This window comes from Microtus oregoni, unplaced genomic scaffold (assembly GCF_018167655.1).
Source record: "Microtus oregoni isolate MIOR12 unplaced genomic scaffold, Mior012 000074F_009, whole genome shotgun sequence".
In the NCBI taxonomy this organism is placed as follows: Eukaryota; Metazoa; Chordata; class Mammalia; order Rodentia; family Cricetidae; genus Microtus; species Microtus oregoni.
Genome location: NW_024543996.1, coordinates 41,772 through 60,833, shown reverse-complemented (window position 1 = coordinate 60,833; position 19,062 = coordinate 41,772).

The following is a 19,062-nucleotide window of genomic DNA, read 5'->3' as shown; positions in this document are numbered from 1 at the left end:
TAATGAAATAGCCATATCTTCAAAGGATCAAATTAAGCCATTGGTTAGGAACATATCCTTCTAATTTGAGAGAAGAGATTTTCAAATATGCTGTTACAAATACTTTCTACTCTGGGTTTTATTTAATGCCTTCTTCTGAAGGAATCAGTGTGATATTTTCCTTTTTCATCTAGAGGAAAAAGTATTCATTGGATACCAGTGATCTCAAAGAAGGCTTTCTGTTCATATCTGTTCTTTTCTTTCTTCTTTAATATTGGAAGATACCCAGTGTTCATTCCCACCTCTTCTCATCACAGCCCAAAGAGGCTGGGAAAGTCAAACACTCACTTTTCCAGGTCACTAAGGGGGCTGCTGGCCATTTTTGCCTAATTCTGGTAAGAGTGAGTAATGGCACAGTTGGCTGAGAGGCTTTGCAAAAGGAGCAGAGACATATATGAGGAGGTAGGCATTTTTAGCAAAGTCTCTCCTCACTTTCCCCCGTTGGCTGCCAAGTTTCAAACCACCTTCTAAATGGGAGGGGTGAGAAGGAGGGTAGACCAGTTCTCCTCACACTGAGAACTCCTACATCCCTGTTAAATAAATGATGGCTATCCCTCCTCTGTAAGCCACTATTAATCAAATTGTTCTTGCTGTCAAAAGGATGCCAACATAACACAGAATTTTTAAGGTAAATTTTTTATTGACATATAACATACAAACACACAAATCCTAGGTTTACAGCCTGGCATCTTTTCTCAGAATGTTCTTTGTTACTAAGTTCCTATCACCTAAGTACTTTGGAATTTGGAATATGATTAAGAAAACAGACCTTGCAGCCAGATTGTGGGAGCTCAAACTCAGTTGTATCACACACTAACTCAATGACTTTGACCAAATTAAATCTCCGTCTCAGTTCTCATGCTTGTTATACAGAAATGAGAACACTACTAATTTCATGGGGTTTAAGTAAGGATGAAGAATTTAAATGCCTTAATATTTAAATTTATGTGCCTGGCGCATAGTAAGCAGCAAGAAAGAGTTACTCATTAGAAAAATAATGTTGAGCAAGGCATAAGTCAGGGGGAAGATTGAGGAAGAATCTGAGGGAACAAAAAGTTAGTTGAGGGTATGAGATGATCTTGGAAGTTAAAAAAAAGTATAATGAGGTAGAAAACACTAAGGTTATTTTATAGCCTAGAGCTACATGGTAAGGCTACAGACCATCAGAGTGTGGGTGCAGTTTCTAAATGTAGAGCATAGCAATTTTTAACTGGAATCCAACCCATCTTTGCTGTTAGAACACTTCAAATGAACCTAAGTGGGCATATTTAACTGAAGAGCATTCCACAGCTTTCATGAGACTCTCAGGGGACGCTCATAATTCATAAAACGGTTAATATTACTGATGGGCTCATCTTCCTGACATCATAACTATGGCCCAGAGATAGGCCATCTAATATATCAACAGAATTGTCACACTTACTCTTGGGTACATCTTTCCAGAAGAAAAATGTGAATGAAGAAAATGTTACTCTACTTCAAAATCGTGGTAATGAATTTTGATGATCAACGTCATTAAATTAAGAAGTACATTAGTGAAGCATTTCCTTTGAGTGTTTCCATGGGGGCATTTCCAAGGAGAACTAAAGGAGGGGGAAGACTCACCAGTAATGTGGTGCCAACCCATGGCCTGGGATTGCATTCTGAATTAAAAGGGGGGGGGGAAGAAGAAAGAGAGCTGAGCGCTGGCAATCTCCTCTCTCTGCTATCTGATTCACCAGGAATTGAGTAAGTAACCTCACTGGTGTTGCCGTCATGCCTTGACTCACCATATCCTCTGAAGCAACTATGAGCTAAAATAAACCTTTCTTCTTTTAAGTTGCTTCTTCTCAGATGTTTGGTCACAGCAATGAGAAATGTAATAGAATCCTGCAGCTTTCCAACGAAAAGGACTCAGGAACTCTCTAACTAGAATCTTGCTGTATTTCCAGATGAGGAATTCAAGTCCCTCACTAGGGCTTGTTCTCACTTTCTCCATATACCAGACGGAACCAGAACATGGCTGACTAAGTATCCTGACTCACCTTCTAATTGTTCTCCCACAGTAATATTTTGGTGACCAAAAAGTCCTACCAAATCAGTACAAAGAATCCCTGATCATAATTGCTAGTTATTATACTGTACTGGACCCCTTAAATGTGATTGCTAAGAGGAAGCCAGAACAAAAGAGCTTGAAATATTGTATTCTTTTTATTGCTACAAGACTCAAAGAAACTATAATTAACCACATATCTTACATGTTTCTTAGGATAAAAATTGGAAAATTAAGCAAATCATTTTCTACCAATCCAATTTTTGTCTCTTCCTCTCCTTTGATAAATCTTTAAGTATGACTTTCTCATTGTGTGACTATAAGTGGCACAAAATAGCCATTATATAAAATATGTATAACCTAAACAGTTTATAAATGTACACTGTTATTGCAAAAGTGGGTACCGAGAAAATGGTGATTGAGTGACAGTGATGCTGATGCTGAACATAGTTTATCAGATTTACCCATGAAAGGTCTCTAGAGTTTAGTATTAGTTTCTTCTTAAACAAGGTGCATGTGTACATACATGCATATTGCATGCTTGTGTAGTGTGTGTGTGTGTGTGTGTGTTTAAAGGAAAACTGGATGTCTTACATCTCAGTTCTAAGACTTGTCTGCTGCATTCCTACTTCTACTAGGTTTTTAATGAATGTTATTCCTGGATTTTCAGTGTAAATCTGGACCACTTTAATTATGTAGAATATGGCATTTAAAATGTTTAAAAACTTAAGACTTTTCATAACAGCGAGACACATCTGCTCCTGGCAGCAGCAAGCGACTTCAAAAGGATGATGGGCATTGAAGAGGCTCCTTATGGAATTGGTTAGCCATTTGGTCAAGAAACTGCTCTTGCCTGAACTGCTTCACTGGACTTCCAGGAGCCACAGAAAAATGACTGCTGAACTTGCCTAAAGGTGGAATGATCCTTTGGGGTTCCTGCTTCATGAAAAAGTCTGCAAGACATTCTGTAGGATACAGAAGAAAGTGACTGAACTGTCTTTGAAATTTCCTGCTTCATGGAAAAGTCTGCCAGATACTATGGGCCTATAGGCTAAAGATGGATGCTCCAATGGTACAGAAAAATTTTGGGTAGCTGTCCAGGCAGCAATATGTCTCTGTCATTTCTAGAGTTTTGGAAGTTGCTTACAATGCACTTCCTGTTTACTTAGGTAATATTATATCCTTCTGGGGTCTTTCATGGAGTTGAAGAATAGATATTTATAGTTAAAGTTTTCCTTAGTTATGATAAAACATAAAGTCGGTATAAATATTGTAACTTGCTTGATAACTGTTTTATTATATATAATTTTACTATGTTAAAGTTAATGCCTTCCTTTTTATTTAAACAGAAAAGGGGAGGTGATGTGGGAGTCCCCTCTGTGTGCTGTGATTACCATTACTGAATAAACAAACTGCCTTGCCCTGTTGATAGGGCAGAACTTAGGTAGGCAGGGAAAACTAAATGGAATGCTGGGAGGAAGAAAGCAGAGTCAGAGAGACACTATGGAGCTGCTGCCAGAGATAGACTGCTGAAACTTTGCTGGTAGGCCACGACCTCATGGTGATATACAGATTAATAGAAATGGGTTCAATTAAGATGTATGAGTTAGCCAATAAGAAGCTAGAGCTAATAGGCCAAGCAGTGATTTAATTTTTTAAAAAAAGAAGGCGATAATAGATAAGAAGACAAGGTGAATAGGCTGATGCAACTGGGACACATTAGCCTGACTACAATTTAAGATTCATTGATCACCCAGACTTCCCGTTAAGTATAATGGCAATACACTGTCTCTCACACTGATTGACAATCTCATTTTTATTACTGAAGCAAGAAGGTTTCCACTATAGTTCCTGTACACAAATGAAAAGAATAACTATAATTGTTGTCCTCATTTTGTTTACCTTTTAACGATGTGAGCTTTTTTCCTAAAGCAGTTGTTCTCAACCTGTGGGTCAAAATCCCTTTGAGGGTTCCATATCAGATATTCTGCATATCAGATATTTACAATTCATACAGTAACCAAATTACAGTTATGAAGCAACAATTAAATGATTTTATAGTTGGGGGTCATCACAAGGTGAGGAACAGTAAAGAGTTGAAGCATTAGGAAGGTTGAAAACCACTGCCCCAAAGTCCCATTGCATGCCTTCCTTTGTTCTTCTCTTCTTCTCCAACACCTTTATTTTATAAGATGCTGGACCAGTGAAAGGCTGGTCCCTTCTCAGGAAAGTCCTGGCTCATTTTTCTTCATAACACTGAAAGTTGAGTGGGTGACCTTTCTGCCTGAGACAAGCAGAGCTCCTTCACAACTGATGAAAAAAATAGGTTGCTCTTAGGCAGGATGGTCAGCTCCAGGGAAGTGTAGCACCAAGGAATGTGCTATGCCTTCTCACGGGGAAGACTGGCTTTTCCCCACTGCCCAGTTCACAGATTGATCCTTCCTTCTATGTGCTCTTCCTCCAGTTATGGGTTGAACTAGGCAATTTCTAGCTGCCTTAGCTAAATTAGGAAGGATGGATGTGAAGTAAAGGGAGAGGAGAGTGGAGGAGCTAGCTGAAGAAAAATGTGCTTAAATTTGTCTCTTAGAAAAAGAATCCTATACTTTAGAAATTCACCCAAAGAGCTATAACAAGTAGTTAAGTCTAAGGTACTATCATTTATCCTTCTCCGAGTTGACCAAGGATGCAATTTTAAGACAGTTTGTCATAGATATTTACCTTAATTTATATGAAGATTTATAAAGTTAAATTACACTAAAGGCAGTGGAAATCCCCCAAATATGTTGATTAAATTCATTAATCATTGAAACCTTTTCTGAGTGCAGGCAAATTTAATTCCCAGGATAGCTACTGCTTTTCTCAAAATGAGACATGGTTAGGAGCTGGTCCCTTCAGGTGAGGAAGGCAGCAGCACTTGGCAACTGAGTTCATGAGACCAAACTAGGGAAAGCAGTCACAGCCTGCAGGAAACCCTAGACATCCAATTTTCGCCTCAGGTTTTGCTCATTGTTCAGACCCTTAATGCTCAGAAACAGTTTTGCGAAATAATTGAAGGGGCAGCCATGGTGGCAGGTGGTCTAGGGAGGCTGAGGCAGGAGGACCAAGAGTTTGAGGCCAGTCTGAACTACAGAGCAAGACCCTGGTCTCAAAAAAATAAATCTTCTAAGTGTAAGAGGCAATCAGCCTGCTGAAAGCTCACAGAAGTTTGCTGGTCCCTGAAACATTGTTTCAACCAGGCTACTGTGAGTCGATAAGTATTCCATTCAAAGACTATTGATTGCAAGTCTGTCTGAAGGACCCCTGTGCTCTCGTTCCATATGTATGAAGTGAAGTCTCTGGGATCCTGAGCTCGCTTCCTCTCTGCTGTTGCCAGTTGGCTAACAAACCCCCAAAGAGTTTCTGGAACCTACTAGTGCTGCATCTAGTGGGCAGGCAGAACATGCAAATCGAAGTCCAGGAGTTCTGGGGTGAGGAAGTAAATGGCCCCAACAACAGTGTGGTAAAAGAGCCTTGTCCTCTGCAGATAATAGCTCCTTTAGGAAGCTTCCCCACAGCCTCAGAACAAATGCTTTCTTTCCCTTACCTCTTACTCAACAGTGCAAGGTTTAAGTTGTGACCAAAATATGACCTGCAATTATGGCCACTACCCCTCCCCCTACACACTATTCTAGCACCAAAAGGTAAAGTGGGAACAAAAGACATTTTTTTTGTTCTATTTTTAACACAGTGTGTATTAGCAATAAATTAACGCTCTCCTTTCAGCACCTTTTAAGCACCAGCAGGGGCCAATTCCTTTTACTGTATTGTCTTCCAAAGAGCAGCTGATGGATCATGCTGTCATAGGACGCAACACAGAGAAACAGCCCTTGAAACTGCCATTCTCACAGCCGGCCTCACGCTGTACATCTTCTGGAAGCTACTTTACAGTGGGCAAAGCACAAATGCCCAGTTGTGGCATCTGGTGGGATTCTAGGAAAATGTGGGGGCATGCATTATTCTTAGCCAAGCAAATCTGGTGTTCCAGAAAAAGGGAAGGGGGTGAGACTATTGTAGGGGTGAGCAATTCTCTTTTTCTAGATTATTTAGAAGGAAAATAGAAAAATCTTCGTTAACTCTTCATTTGCCATGTATTTTGGGGAAAATAGCATTCTATATCCCTATTAAATAGCAATAGTTTTCTCAGTTTGATATCCATTAAGAATACAAACAATCAAAATTAACACTCATCTGTTTTTCTTCACAGGTGCACGTACCTGACCACCATCTATGAGGTCATTTATTAGCATGTTAGCATTGACTTAGGCTATTGGAAAAGAAGAAACTTTTGTCCCAAATACTTTCCTTTTGAGCCACTGGAAGAATGGAAAGATGGTGACATTTGAAAATTCAATGTATTGAATATTTCTTGAGCAGACAAAATGCTTTCATGTAACTAACTAAGAATACTTCAGGAGTTCTGGATTTTCATATGCTATGTTAATTTTGACTAGTTATCTGGACAGATCTTGAAATTCTGTAGTACTTATCATGGTCACATGGACTTAGATGTTCAAGGAGTGCTAAAGATAGCCGCATCTCACTGGGATTTAAAGAGATGGAAGCAGAAACCTGGATTCTGATTTCAATTCTAACAATTGCTAAGCCATGTAACTCACTGTTCCTTGGTGACCTCGTTAATAAAATGGGGACTAGTAATAGTAACTGCCTACTAAGGCTTTTATGAAGATTAATGTAATTGATACCTATAAATTGTATAAATCGAGGTTGCCACATAAGAGTCTCTGAGAGCAGCAAACTCAAACTGAGAGCTTGCTCGGCATGTCACCCCCTGCTCTTTCACTACCTTCTTGTATCTCTCTGTCTCAGGGAATTCACCATGAGAAACTTCTCCTGCCCTTTCCACAGGACTTGGAATGCCTTTGTCAGACAACTCCTTCAGGAAGTTGAACCCTACATGAATAAAGATGTCGTTTTTGTTTCTGTGACTCCTGTGCCTAAGATCTGTGGGGGGAAAAAATCCCACAGATGTTTCTTAAGAGGTTGCCAAGTGAGAGTCTGTGCAGAAGTCCACACTATTCCATAGTGAAATCCCACACTGTTGGCCTTTGAAAATGCCTGTCTTTCTAGGGTAGACCAGGAGCTAATAATGGCCTTCACATTCCTAGATAAGAGACAGTCATTGCCTATGGATTTTTAACTTGGACTTAACTGTCCTGTCACAGAAGACTGTGAGACAGTGCATCAAAGCACATAGAATTTCTGAAAGGCAAACAAGAACACAGTGAGAGGCTGTGCTCCCAAGGGTACTGAAATGGAACTAAAGTTTATTTAGCCTGGGGGGATTTTCCCCTCTCCTTATCCTTTGTTGTAAAAAAATATATAAGAAGGCAGTCACTGGAAGGAAATCTTCTAGAAGTCAAACAACATGCCATTTGTATTTCCAAATCATAGATCACAATTCCCACCCCCTTCCTCCTCTTTCCCCAGGGAAATTTTGACTAGAGATCAAAGAGAGTAACAGAGAAAGATTGCCAGGGCTGTTGAAATCAAGTGGATTCTCACCAAGACGTCTTTCTAATCACCCCTCATAACTGTGGGGAGTTCTCCAGCTCTAATGGCCAGGTGCCCTTTTCCCCATGATGCATGGGGACATTCTATAGGTAGGGGAGCAACTCAGAACCTTCCTAGGGGTGTTTGAGCAAACCACGACAGTAAGGGCAAACTAGAATGGGTGCTAGAGAAATGGTATCAAGGGAGCCCGAATGTTTCTGCTTCATGAGCCATGGGATTGGGTGGAGAAGTCCCAAAGCAGATATAAATTAGGGAGGCCACAAAGTCATCGCTTAATCTTGCTGCTGATCAGTTATCCATGCCACACATAAACTGCATTAAATCACAAGTGACACTGTTAAAATAACATTCTAAGTCTGGTTAAACCTCCAAGTGCCAGGGAATTTAGAGTCAAGATTCCCAAACTCAGAAGCTGTCCCAAGTACCTTTGCACTCACAGTCTTAGCAAGTTCAACAAAGGTTCATTTTAAGAGTGGTAATGTAGATGTGGGCTGCTCTATATTCTCTTCTGAGAAACTCAAAGGGGGGCCTGGATACCATCCTCCCTTGGGCTGAAAAAACACGACCTTCCAGAGGACCCAAGTACAGTTCCCAGCACTCATATTTAATAGTTAACAACTCTGTTTCCAAGGGATTTGATTCTCTCTTTTGGTCTCCAAGGGGATACACACACACACATGCACACATACACACACACACACACAGAGAGAGAGAGAGAGAGAGAGAGAGAGAGAGAGAGAATTTACTAACAAATATTTAAATAATGGAGTGACTTACCAGGTACCATGGCACGTATATTATCACTTAAGAAGTACAGAAGTAGAGGTAGCCAGTCAGAAATTGAAGGCCAGATGTTGCTACATTACAGGCTTGAGGCCAGCCTTGGCTATATGAGACCCTGCCTCAAAAATAAAACTTACATACATACATACATACATACATACATATGTACATACACTGACTGAGGTGGATGGCTATGTATCTGCCTTTAGGATATGATGGATTGAAAATTATTCATCAAAAACTGAGGTGGACACTTTAGTTCAAGCTGATTGGCTCCATTATAAGAAAAGGGGAGGGAAGTTTGGACGGAAAGAAAAGATAATCATACAAGAACTGAGCGCACACAGAAGTCACAGAATTCTTGGGCTAACAGGAGCTGCAGGGAGCAAGGAAGGCCTCTTCACTGAAATCTTTGGAAAGATCATAGCCAACACCTTGATTTCTGACCTTCAGAACTAAGAAGAAATTGCTACTGTTTTAAACTACCCCATTGGCTATTTTGTTAGCATGGACCCAGCAGATTAATGCAACTGGCTTCAAGCCTTTCCTCAGCTTTCTTGACCCTTGTCTCCATCCAGACTGAACTGAAAGATCAGAGATATGGAGTCGAGTAAGAACTAAGCATGACTTACAAAACTGAGCAGTACAAGAAGGTAGAATGTCTTCTTCCCTAATGCCTAATATATCCAAACCAATAACAATTCATCTTCCCAGTAAAAGCCTACAACCAACTCACTGAAAGTCGCATTTCCCACAAATTTATGCCCAGAATTCTACTTGGCCAGTCCCTCCCACTATCCCCACGGCCGCAGCCTAAACCAGTCCAGAATAGATAATGAGAACTTGATTCCCCTAGGGCTTCATAGCCCATCCCAACATCTAAGATCCAGAGGCAGAAGGGGAGCAGAAGGCAGGAAGATAGGACCCAGATTGGTGTGTTCTCTCACACTGGCTGAAAGACCAGAATGCTGTCGAAGAGAGATTAAAACAAAGACTGCTGTACTTGGGGAATTAAATGCTACAAATACTTTAAACAACCCAACTGGACCTCGTAATTGTGTGGTAAAGGCTGCAAAATGTAAAGTTGGGAGACTTGGCTCAAATGAAAGGCTCTCTCTGAATAACAATTTATTTTAATTTGAGATTTCTCATACTGTCCATATGGCAGGTCTTCTTGGGAAAGCAACTGTCTCATAGTTGCCTGGGACATCTGAAGTATGCTTTTTTGGCATGCAGGGGGATTTTTTTCTTTCTTTTTTTTACATTCAAATCAGTGACTTGGTTGAGGAGGAGAGTTTGAAAACATTTCCTTAATGTTTCTAGCATTTCTACAACCGGAAGTAGAACATCTGCCCATGGAAGTTAGAGTTGGAAACCCATTTTCCAACCTTATTGCAGTTCCGTTTGGCCAATACCAGTTAATTACTGTAGAGTTCTGTGAACATTCATTTGAAATTGGAAAATCCTACTTGGATGCATTGAAATAATAATAATAACAACAACAAAAATCATGTAAGAAATGTTATGACCTGAAGGATTGCCTTGTTAAACATCTCAGGTTCATGTTATACAGACAAACTGAAAATATTTTATAACCAGTTTGTGTGTGAGAGGCAGGATTTCTAGACAACCAGGTAAGGCCCTGGTGCCACCAAAGTCATGGTGAAAATCTTTCTTCCTTAGAGGGCCTTCAGATCACATACTAGGTCCCGAGGGTGTGATGTGGGAAAGGAAGATTGCTTTATCTCCCTTTTCCACTTTCTCTTCTAAGGTCTTGCCAGCCACTCCTCAGAGAAAGAGGCAGGAAACAGGAGATGGTGGAAGAATTTCAATGTTGCCTGTATTATGACTCTATGGGGAGAATGGAAAGTAGGTGAGGTATCAGAAATTCACTATATACATACTGTTAAAGCCATGTCACATCCTTTTACAGAAACCTCATCACTAAAAGATCACATTCTTAGACCAGAGAGATGATTCAGTGAGTAAAGGTGTTTGCTACCAAATCTGAGGACCAAAATTCTATACCCAGGACCCATGTAGTGGAAGGAAGGAGAAAACTGACTCTTGCAAGTTGTCTTCTGACCTCCACTTGTGTGTGTGTGTGTGTGTGTGTGTGTGTGTGTGGTACATGCACTTGTGTGTGTTTTTTGTTCACATGCATGCACGCACACACACAATAAATAAATAAAATGTGAACAATCACTTTCTCTAAGGTATCATTTCATGATTACAGCATCAAAGACAGGATTCATGTATTCATGCATGCATAAATGAATGAATGAATAAAAAATTTAAAATTCTTCAGAATTAACTTCTCTGTGGTTTCAAATTCCCTTGTACTTTCCCTCAACCTCTTCTCCATGTTTTTTTTGTCCTTTATCACTATCTGTTCTTCACTCAGGCTAGAAAAATTTATATATTTTATTTTTCACTAATGCCTGATTTGTTTTCCCTTAATTAACTTCAAAATTTTCCCTTTTCCATCTTACTCAGAAAAGCTTTTTAAAAATATGTTTGGCCAAGGTTAAGCATTTCTAATATATTGCAAGGAAACATATTCATAAAACACTCCTCTTGTGAAACACTTAACACAGTTAAGTAGCTAAGTCTAAACTTCACTTGAAAAACATATAAGCAAACAAGAAAATTGTTGCTCAATTAATGGTTAAATTAGGGAGTTTATAGCATGACAGGTGGGGCTAGGGATATACCTTAGTGTATAGGATATAGACTTAGCAGACCTGAAGGTCTTAGACTCAGTCTTCATAGCTTTATAGAGTAAGAGTATGATTCAGCAAACCTGTAATCCCAGCATTCTGAAGGTGTGGGCAAAAGGATCAGAGGTTCAAAACCATGAGCAGCAATGGGATGCATGTGACCCCATTGAAAGAAACACAAAAAAGGGAAGGAAGACAGAAGAAAGAGTGAAAGGAAGAAAGTATTGCTGGGTCCTAATGTCTTCCTTGGGGGAGGGGGTGAAAAGATGCAATATCAACGGACACAGACACCGGGAGACAGGTAAAAGGTTTATAGCAGACTTGTTTATTTAACAGCAAGAAACTTACATACTCTCCCATCACCCAGGCCTTCTGATCCATTGCCAGTTGACATTCCATGCTCACCCCACACTCCCTAGTCACAATCAGGACCTCTGACAGCACCTGTTGTTAAGCACTTGGGAAACACTGCTTGGTCTCTTCTTATTGGCTAGGCATAGACAGGAACTTTGACAGCTCTAGCAGACTCCAGGTTGGCTCCTTTTGACCTGGTAGGCCTTAATTTCCTACATATCCACCCCTTTTTAATTTATTACTTAGGGCACTCAGTGGGAGTCAGAGTTCTTTGCTCAGGCCTTGTTGACCCTGCCTCAGGAGAGCTCAGCAACTGTACTGTACCTGTCTTAGGTTTGCCTGCCAAACAAGCTCATACCCATCTTTGACTAGCCGCCCTCAAAGAGCAGTCATTCCTAAAGAGCTTTCATTTCAAGGTGGAGGGTACTAGGTAATGATACCCTTTTGAATTACAAATAACCAGACATGCATAACCTCCTGTGGAGGACTGTGAGAAGAATGCCAAAGAGCCATTAACACTTGAAGAGTCACCTTAATTGTTGTCTACTAATGTAGGAATTGCTGCATGAGACATTTAAGGAGAATAAGGGTTAACAAAACCATCTCACCAATTTATGCATATGGCCGGGCGGTGGTGGTGCACGCCTTTAATCCCAGCACTCGGGAGGCAGAGGCAGGCGGATCTCTGTGAGTTCGAGGCCAGCCTGGTCTACAAGAGCTAGTGCCAGGACAGGCTCCAAAGCTACAGAGAAACCCTGTCTCGAAAAACTAAAAAAAAAAATTATGCATATGTAAGCATCCAGGAGGGATCCAATAGCCTTTTTATATTATGTCAAACTTTTTTTTTTTTTGGATTTTCGAGACAGGGTTTCTCCGTAGCTTTTGGTTCCTGTCCTGGAACTAGCTTTTCTAGACCAGGCTGGCCTCAAACTCACAGAGATCCACCTGCCTCTTCCTCCCAAGTGCTGGGATTAAAGGCGTGTGCCACCACTGCCCAGCTCAAACTTTTTTTTTTTAAAAAATGAGTAGCCAAAGATCATAACCACTGCCCCTAATAAATCAGTTTGTTAGGGGGGCAATGAAAGCAAGAAAGGGGAGTAGATACATTACCCATCCTGGGCTATTCCCTCCTTGGTGGAGCAGGCTGATTCATGGTTGGGCATACATCTTTTACCAGGACCCAAATTGGCATTGTGGCAGTCTGAGATAAAACACAAGCATACCCTCTCTCACAGGTTAGCAGGAGGCCTGGAGGCTGCCATTGGGGAGAGAGAGGGTCTCTCCATCTCACCAGGGGCAGTGGTGTGTTCCTTAGTAGGGATGCCCAGTGCTTGTTATCAAAACTGAGAAAGTTCATATGGAAAAAGGACCTCTGTTAAGGCCAAATGAGGATCTCTCTTAGCCTCTGGTGAGATAGTCCTGGCCAACAACTCCTTAAGAGCTCTGTTGGTCCTCTCCACATGGTGTCTCTGTGGATTGTAGAGTATGCCAGTGGTATGGGAAATTTTCCAAGAGTCCAGAAAGTCATTGAATTGTTGAGAGGAATAGGCAGGACCATAATGCAGATACACAGACATACATACACTTACAAATAATTAAAAATACGATAAATATGTTTAAATGTAATATTTTAATGAGTATATGTCACATCTATTATCATCTATCTATCATCTATGTATCTATCTATTGATACATTTTTCTACCATCTATCTATTTATCTACCATCTATATATCTATTTTTCTATCGATCCATTTATTTTACCTATCAGTCTGTCAATATATACTTAGGCTCCTAAGGCAAAGAAAGGTACTAAAGAGTGAAAAAAAAATAAGGGGAGAAATAGATTTTTGGGGAGATAACATAGTTTTGACAACAAAAATCCAAAGATTTTTGTTTTCTTCTGTCCCACACCATGTGGCTCTTCTGATATGAAAAAGAAACTCTGAATTTTTCTTCCAACAATGTGTTTGGGTTTAGAGAAGGAGAGAGCCACGAACCAACTACAAAACCTGCTTTGATTTTTTTGAATTGAATCAAGAGGACAACTTTTCTAAGAATTAAAGGGATACAGGCATTTAGGTAGTGAGATCTAATATGTGATAGCTACCAGTGCTCAGTCCTCTGAGTTTTTATTGGAATCTGAAAAGACCAGTGTGATATGAGGGATGGGAATGGAGGAGGAGATTACATGGGACTGCACCTTTATTAGAAGTGTAGGGAACCCTGCTAAGATATTGTTTTTAGACAAATGATTGTCAATTATTTTTGATATTGTATTCAAAATGATAGTATCTGATAAACCTTTCAGTCCAGGGATGTCTAGGAGATGAGTCAGTCCTGTCCAGTTAATTCCTAAAAGTGGTTTCCTAAGGAAGATGGACAATGCTCTAATTAAAGGCGTGTCACCAGTCAAGGGCTCCAGGATCACCCACATTGTCCCATGTATCTGAATACTTTTCACACCAGCTCCACAAAAATATTGCTTGATCTTCAAATCAATCTTGCAATTTCCTGTGAAACTAATCTGAAGGTCCAGAATAATTTGTCTTTTGTTTACATTTTCAGTATAAACCTCAACACCACTAACTCTAAGGGGATGCTGACCCTCGCTCACTTTTGTGAAGCTGAAGGTGCTGAGGCGGATATTTGCTCCCTGCACAGCTGGTTCTCTGGTTTCTCGAAAGTGCTTCTCTATGAATTGGCAAATGAAGGGCCGCTTCTGCTTTCCCATTTTATTCAGCCGTTCTACCTTTTCAGTGTCTGGAAGATGAACCCAGGTGGGCAGATTGCAGGCATGCACCCCTAGGTGCACAGCTTGCTCCTTGTCCTCCAACAGTGCCAGCACACAGCACAGGCGACTGGCTTTGAAGTCCTGGCTCCTGTAGCACAGGTGAGAAATCCAGCAGCACCCAACTGAAGATCAGCCCCAGGTAGCCGAGGGCAGACACTGCCAGCAGCAGCAGAAAGCTGTGGCCACTGCTGCATCCACCCATCAGCTGCCGAAAGTCAAAGGGGATCAGATTGTGAGGACATTCAGGAGCAGCCAGTTATATCCCCACTCTGCAGGCAAGGCTCAAACTCCCACTGCTTGGACCACCCACAGATGTCCCAGCAGGCCCCACAGAAGCAGCAGGTGTCTCGCTTGGCTTGGACATCCATGGTGGCCCAAGCTTCGGGCCCTGGAACCCCAGCTTTACCAGCAATGTGCTGCTCTTGGACAGCTACTAAAGCCCAAGGTGGGCCACAAGCTGTCCCCTATGCACTACTGTGAGGTCTGCTGGCTAAGCTGTGCAGGGCCGCAGACCTATCAGGACCACCTGGGAGGACAGAAGCACAGGAAGAAGCACGTGACTCAGATGACAGACAGCCCAGCAGTGGCCCCAGCAGAGGGGCCCAGAGCTTTCACTGTGGCCTAGTTGCATACCAGGCTAGGAAAGTCTATTACCTCTGAGCCCACACCTTGAAGTGTCATCTACAGCTGAGGCTCAGACAGCACCCTGAGACCTCAGTCAAGCAGGAAGCTCACACCAGTCACAGCCCACACACCTCAGGCCTGGCCAGCACTGACATCTGGGCTCTCATCTCCTGTGCCATGCCTTTCCCTGCTGAGGCAAATGTAATGCTCCCACAGATGACAGGTCACACTATCCTGTCAGCTCCCTCTGAGAGGAACATCAGGAGGTCGACAGTCAACAGGGGTGTGAAATTGTATCAGACCCTTATGTCTAGTGATTAGTGGGGAATGTCTGTGGTTCTTTGGGCCACACCCATCTGACCACACTGTATCTCCAGATGAGGGACAGCATTTGGGAGACCAGACTTATGGAAGCAGAAAAAAAATATGCCTTCCTAACCAAATGGACAGACAAACATGACAGACTACACAAAGGGAAGGATGGGGTTCCCAATGCTTATCCACCGAAGGGACCGAGGGGATGTTTCAAAGGAAGAAAAGGATGGGGGTCCCAGCGCTTACCCGCTCAGGGAACCAAGGGGCCTTTCACTGAAAATACACTGTTTGGGGGTGCTGTGCGGCACTGCAAGTGAGGATAGGAAGATGACTAGAACCTGTGCTGGACACAAAAAATTCCAGTCACAATGAAAAAAAGGACTCTGAGCAGGCAAGCTCAAAACCTGTTAGAAGTCCCTGTTCCAGGGGCCAGATACTGCTTCCTAAAGTCTTCCCCCGGGGAGGGGGTGAAAAGGCGGATACAGCCTGGAGACTCATTTATTTAACAGCGAGGAGAAACTTATATACTCTCCCAGCACCCAGGTGCCCTGATCCATTGACAATTGACATTTCATGCACACCAAAAGGAAGGAATTAGCAGTGGTAGAGCACACAAAACATTTTCATCACCACCTTAGTGTAAATTTCTGTCTTCCCTGAATGCAACACAAGAGAGTATGGAACAGGTACCTTTACTGGTTTCTTTTATTCTTAACCAAAGAAGAACTTTCAATGTCCCTGAAATATGTAATACCATGGGAAATCAACACAAAGTCACAGTGACAAAACAATGATGCTAACATCCACAGCTACGTTTCTATCAAAATGCAGCATCACGTTTGCAAATTCCTTCTTCCACGGAGTTGCGTTCTTCTGCTCTAAACATAAATGAGATGTTATGCTAGTCATAGACAAATGATGATTTTTTTATTACATTGCAAAAATATATTCAAATACCCAGTAACCCGATTCTTCAGTGAGACACGACTGGCACAGGAATGACTTTGGTGATTTAAAATAATATGCCAGTAGTGGGTGGCCATCAGTGCTGGTAGGACAGTGGAACCCTCTCCATCCAGTGAGGACAATTCAAAGGTCTGTAATACTGGTCATTGGCACGGGTGCAAATGTTTATTTCATGGGGTTTGCTTCCAGAAATAACTCCTCCTTACACTGACAGCATCACTAAGATTTAAGTTTGGGCCTTGGCTTCCAGCTGACTAAGCATTTCAGTGACTACATTATTGAACCAATCCTCTCTTGCTGGACATCTCAAGTTTTTGCCATTGAAAGCAAAGTACAGTGTCTCCTCTTGTGTGTATTTCTCTTCATGTGCACAAGACAATATCCTTGAGCAAAGCTAGAGCTAGATTCAACTTACTTTGCTGCAAAAGTAAATGCCAAAAACCACTGTAGGAACATGTAGTAATAAGGAGCAGCCGGTCACTTCCTGCTGCCTATCCCCCGGTGGCCTGGCTAGCTTAATCCCCAAAATAACAACACAAAACTGTATTCATTTAAACACTGCCTGGCCCATTAGTTCTAACCTCTTATTGGCTAACTCTTACATATTCGTTTAACCCATCTCCATTAATGTGTATCGCTACTTGACTGTGGCTTACCGGCATGAGTCTAACCACCATCTGTCTTGGAGAGGAGAGCCATGGCATCTGTCATACTGCTTTCTTCTTCCCAGAATTCTGTTCTGTCTACTCCACCCACCTAAGGGCTGGCCTATCAAAAGACCAAGGCAGCTTCTTTATTAACCAATGAAAGTATCACATAGACAGAAGACCCTCCTACACCAGGAACAGAATGTTAGATGCATGCATTGTAGTCGGAGATAAGAGTTTCAGCCCATTTGGCACTTGACACTTAATTCTAGAAACTTCATTAAGACATATGAGGTCCTAGTGACCCCTTACTTTCATTTGGGCTCCAAGTAGACAGGCAATAAACTAACATTCCTCAGATTATGTTGTACCTTAATATATATTTTCAAAAGAGTACTCTGGGACTTGAAATGGATGGTTGAAAAGTAACCAGTAAACATTGGCCCATGGTGTATACAATAAATCTGCCACACAGTCCCTGTCAGTTCTAAGAAATCAATGGACATATATAAAAGACCTATGTGGATAATTTCATGACCATGGTTCTCTTTGAGTATCACTCAAATATAAGTAGAGGGGACATAGGTAATTTTCAAGATTCCTTGGCTATCTCTAACACTTCTGAAGTTTGTTATTAAAAACAAAGTGCAATGTCTCCTCTTGCACATACTTGTCTGCATGTGTAAAAGACAACATTTTAAAGCAAAGCTAGAGATGGCTAGATTCAGCTTATTTTCCTGCAAAAAAATAAGTGTCAAAAAAAGTGCCAGGCACAGAATGTCACATTCTATTTTTTAAGAGCGACAGGTAAGATGAAAGGTACCTGCTATAAATTTTGAATTTCTATGAGGACTTCAAAATTATCCCTTTCTGATTGAAAGAAAGGAGTCAGTAAACAAGTTCTTAGCATTTGAATGTTAACAGATTCTATTCACCAAAATATGGAAATAAATTAATATGATACAACTCTAAGTGACAATGGCCTAATTACTTAATTGTCCTATTTAAATGACACCCAAGAACACTAATTCTATTCCTACACTTTCTGTTTGTAGTCTGCCAAAGCCTTGGTGGGGAACATGCCATGTCATCTCATCCTTCTCTATAGAAAGGCTGGGGAAGTGTAGAGAGTAGCTTGTTCAATATCGTCCTTGCAGAGAGAATGAAGCACAAAGCAGTGACATTATGTAAGTACGCATGGTTAGTTTATCAGTTGCCTTTTACCCAAATGATGTGTTTAGCAAACCACTTCAAACTCCAGTGACTGAACACATTCACTCAACTGGGTTGAGTCCAGGGCTTCACTATGTCAGTTATCCTCTGAACCAATGAACTGACTAGTTTTTCTACTCCACATGGACAACATAAGATGTGCACAAAAAAATAAACCTTACCATGTAGGCATATTTCAATCCTTTGATTAGAATTTCTGCTAACAGGTCGTTGGCCATATAAAATCACATGGCCAAGTCCAAAGATGTACTTTCTAATCTTAGTAGAAGGAATTACAAAAACACAAGACAAGGGAGGAATAGAGAATAGGAGCTCGGAAGAAATCTACCACAGTTGGTGATTAAATATCCAGAACCCACAGTTCTTAACTCCTAGCTCAATTTTACAGTAGTATTTATAAACCATTTTTTTTTCACTCTTCATCTTAGGAGCTGTTTCTCTAAATATAATAAAGGAATTGAAAAACTCCAAAAGGAGTCAGAGATAGATAATATGAGAAGAAAAGATTGTGGTGGTACTAAAGAGGACTGGAAATGGCACCCGACACTGCTCCTTTCTATAGAGCTCATCCTCCAGGCTCCTTGAAGATTAAGCCAACAGAGTTTCTCTGTCTTCTTAGATGTTCTAACCAAGGCATGAGGCCAGCTTGGTACCCATTTTGGTGGCAATTGAGTTCTGTGTACAATGGACTGAGAGTCTTAACCCTGGGGTATGATTTACGCAGAAAAGATGGGTCCCAGCATGAGACAAAGTTGACTGTGCCTCACAAAACCACCAGTGCCTTAGTTGTATGGCTTGAGAAGTCGCTTCTCTGAGCCTCAAGTTCCTTACATACATCATCCTCCTGCTCTTGCCTTTTCAGACTAGATGACTTTGAAAGTCATTCTAAGGATACATAAAGAAGCTTGCATCCTTGGACCCCACTTAGAATATCTAATTATTACTTCCCATGTGCAAGTATTTTATTATATGTAGACCATCATGTC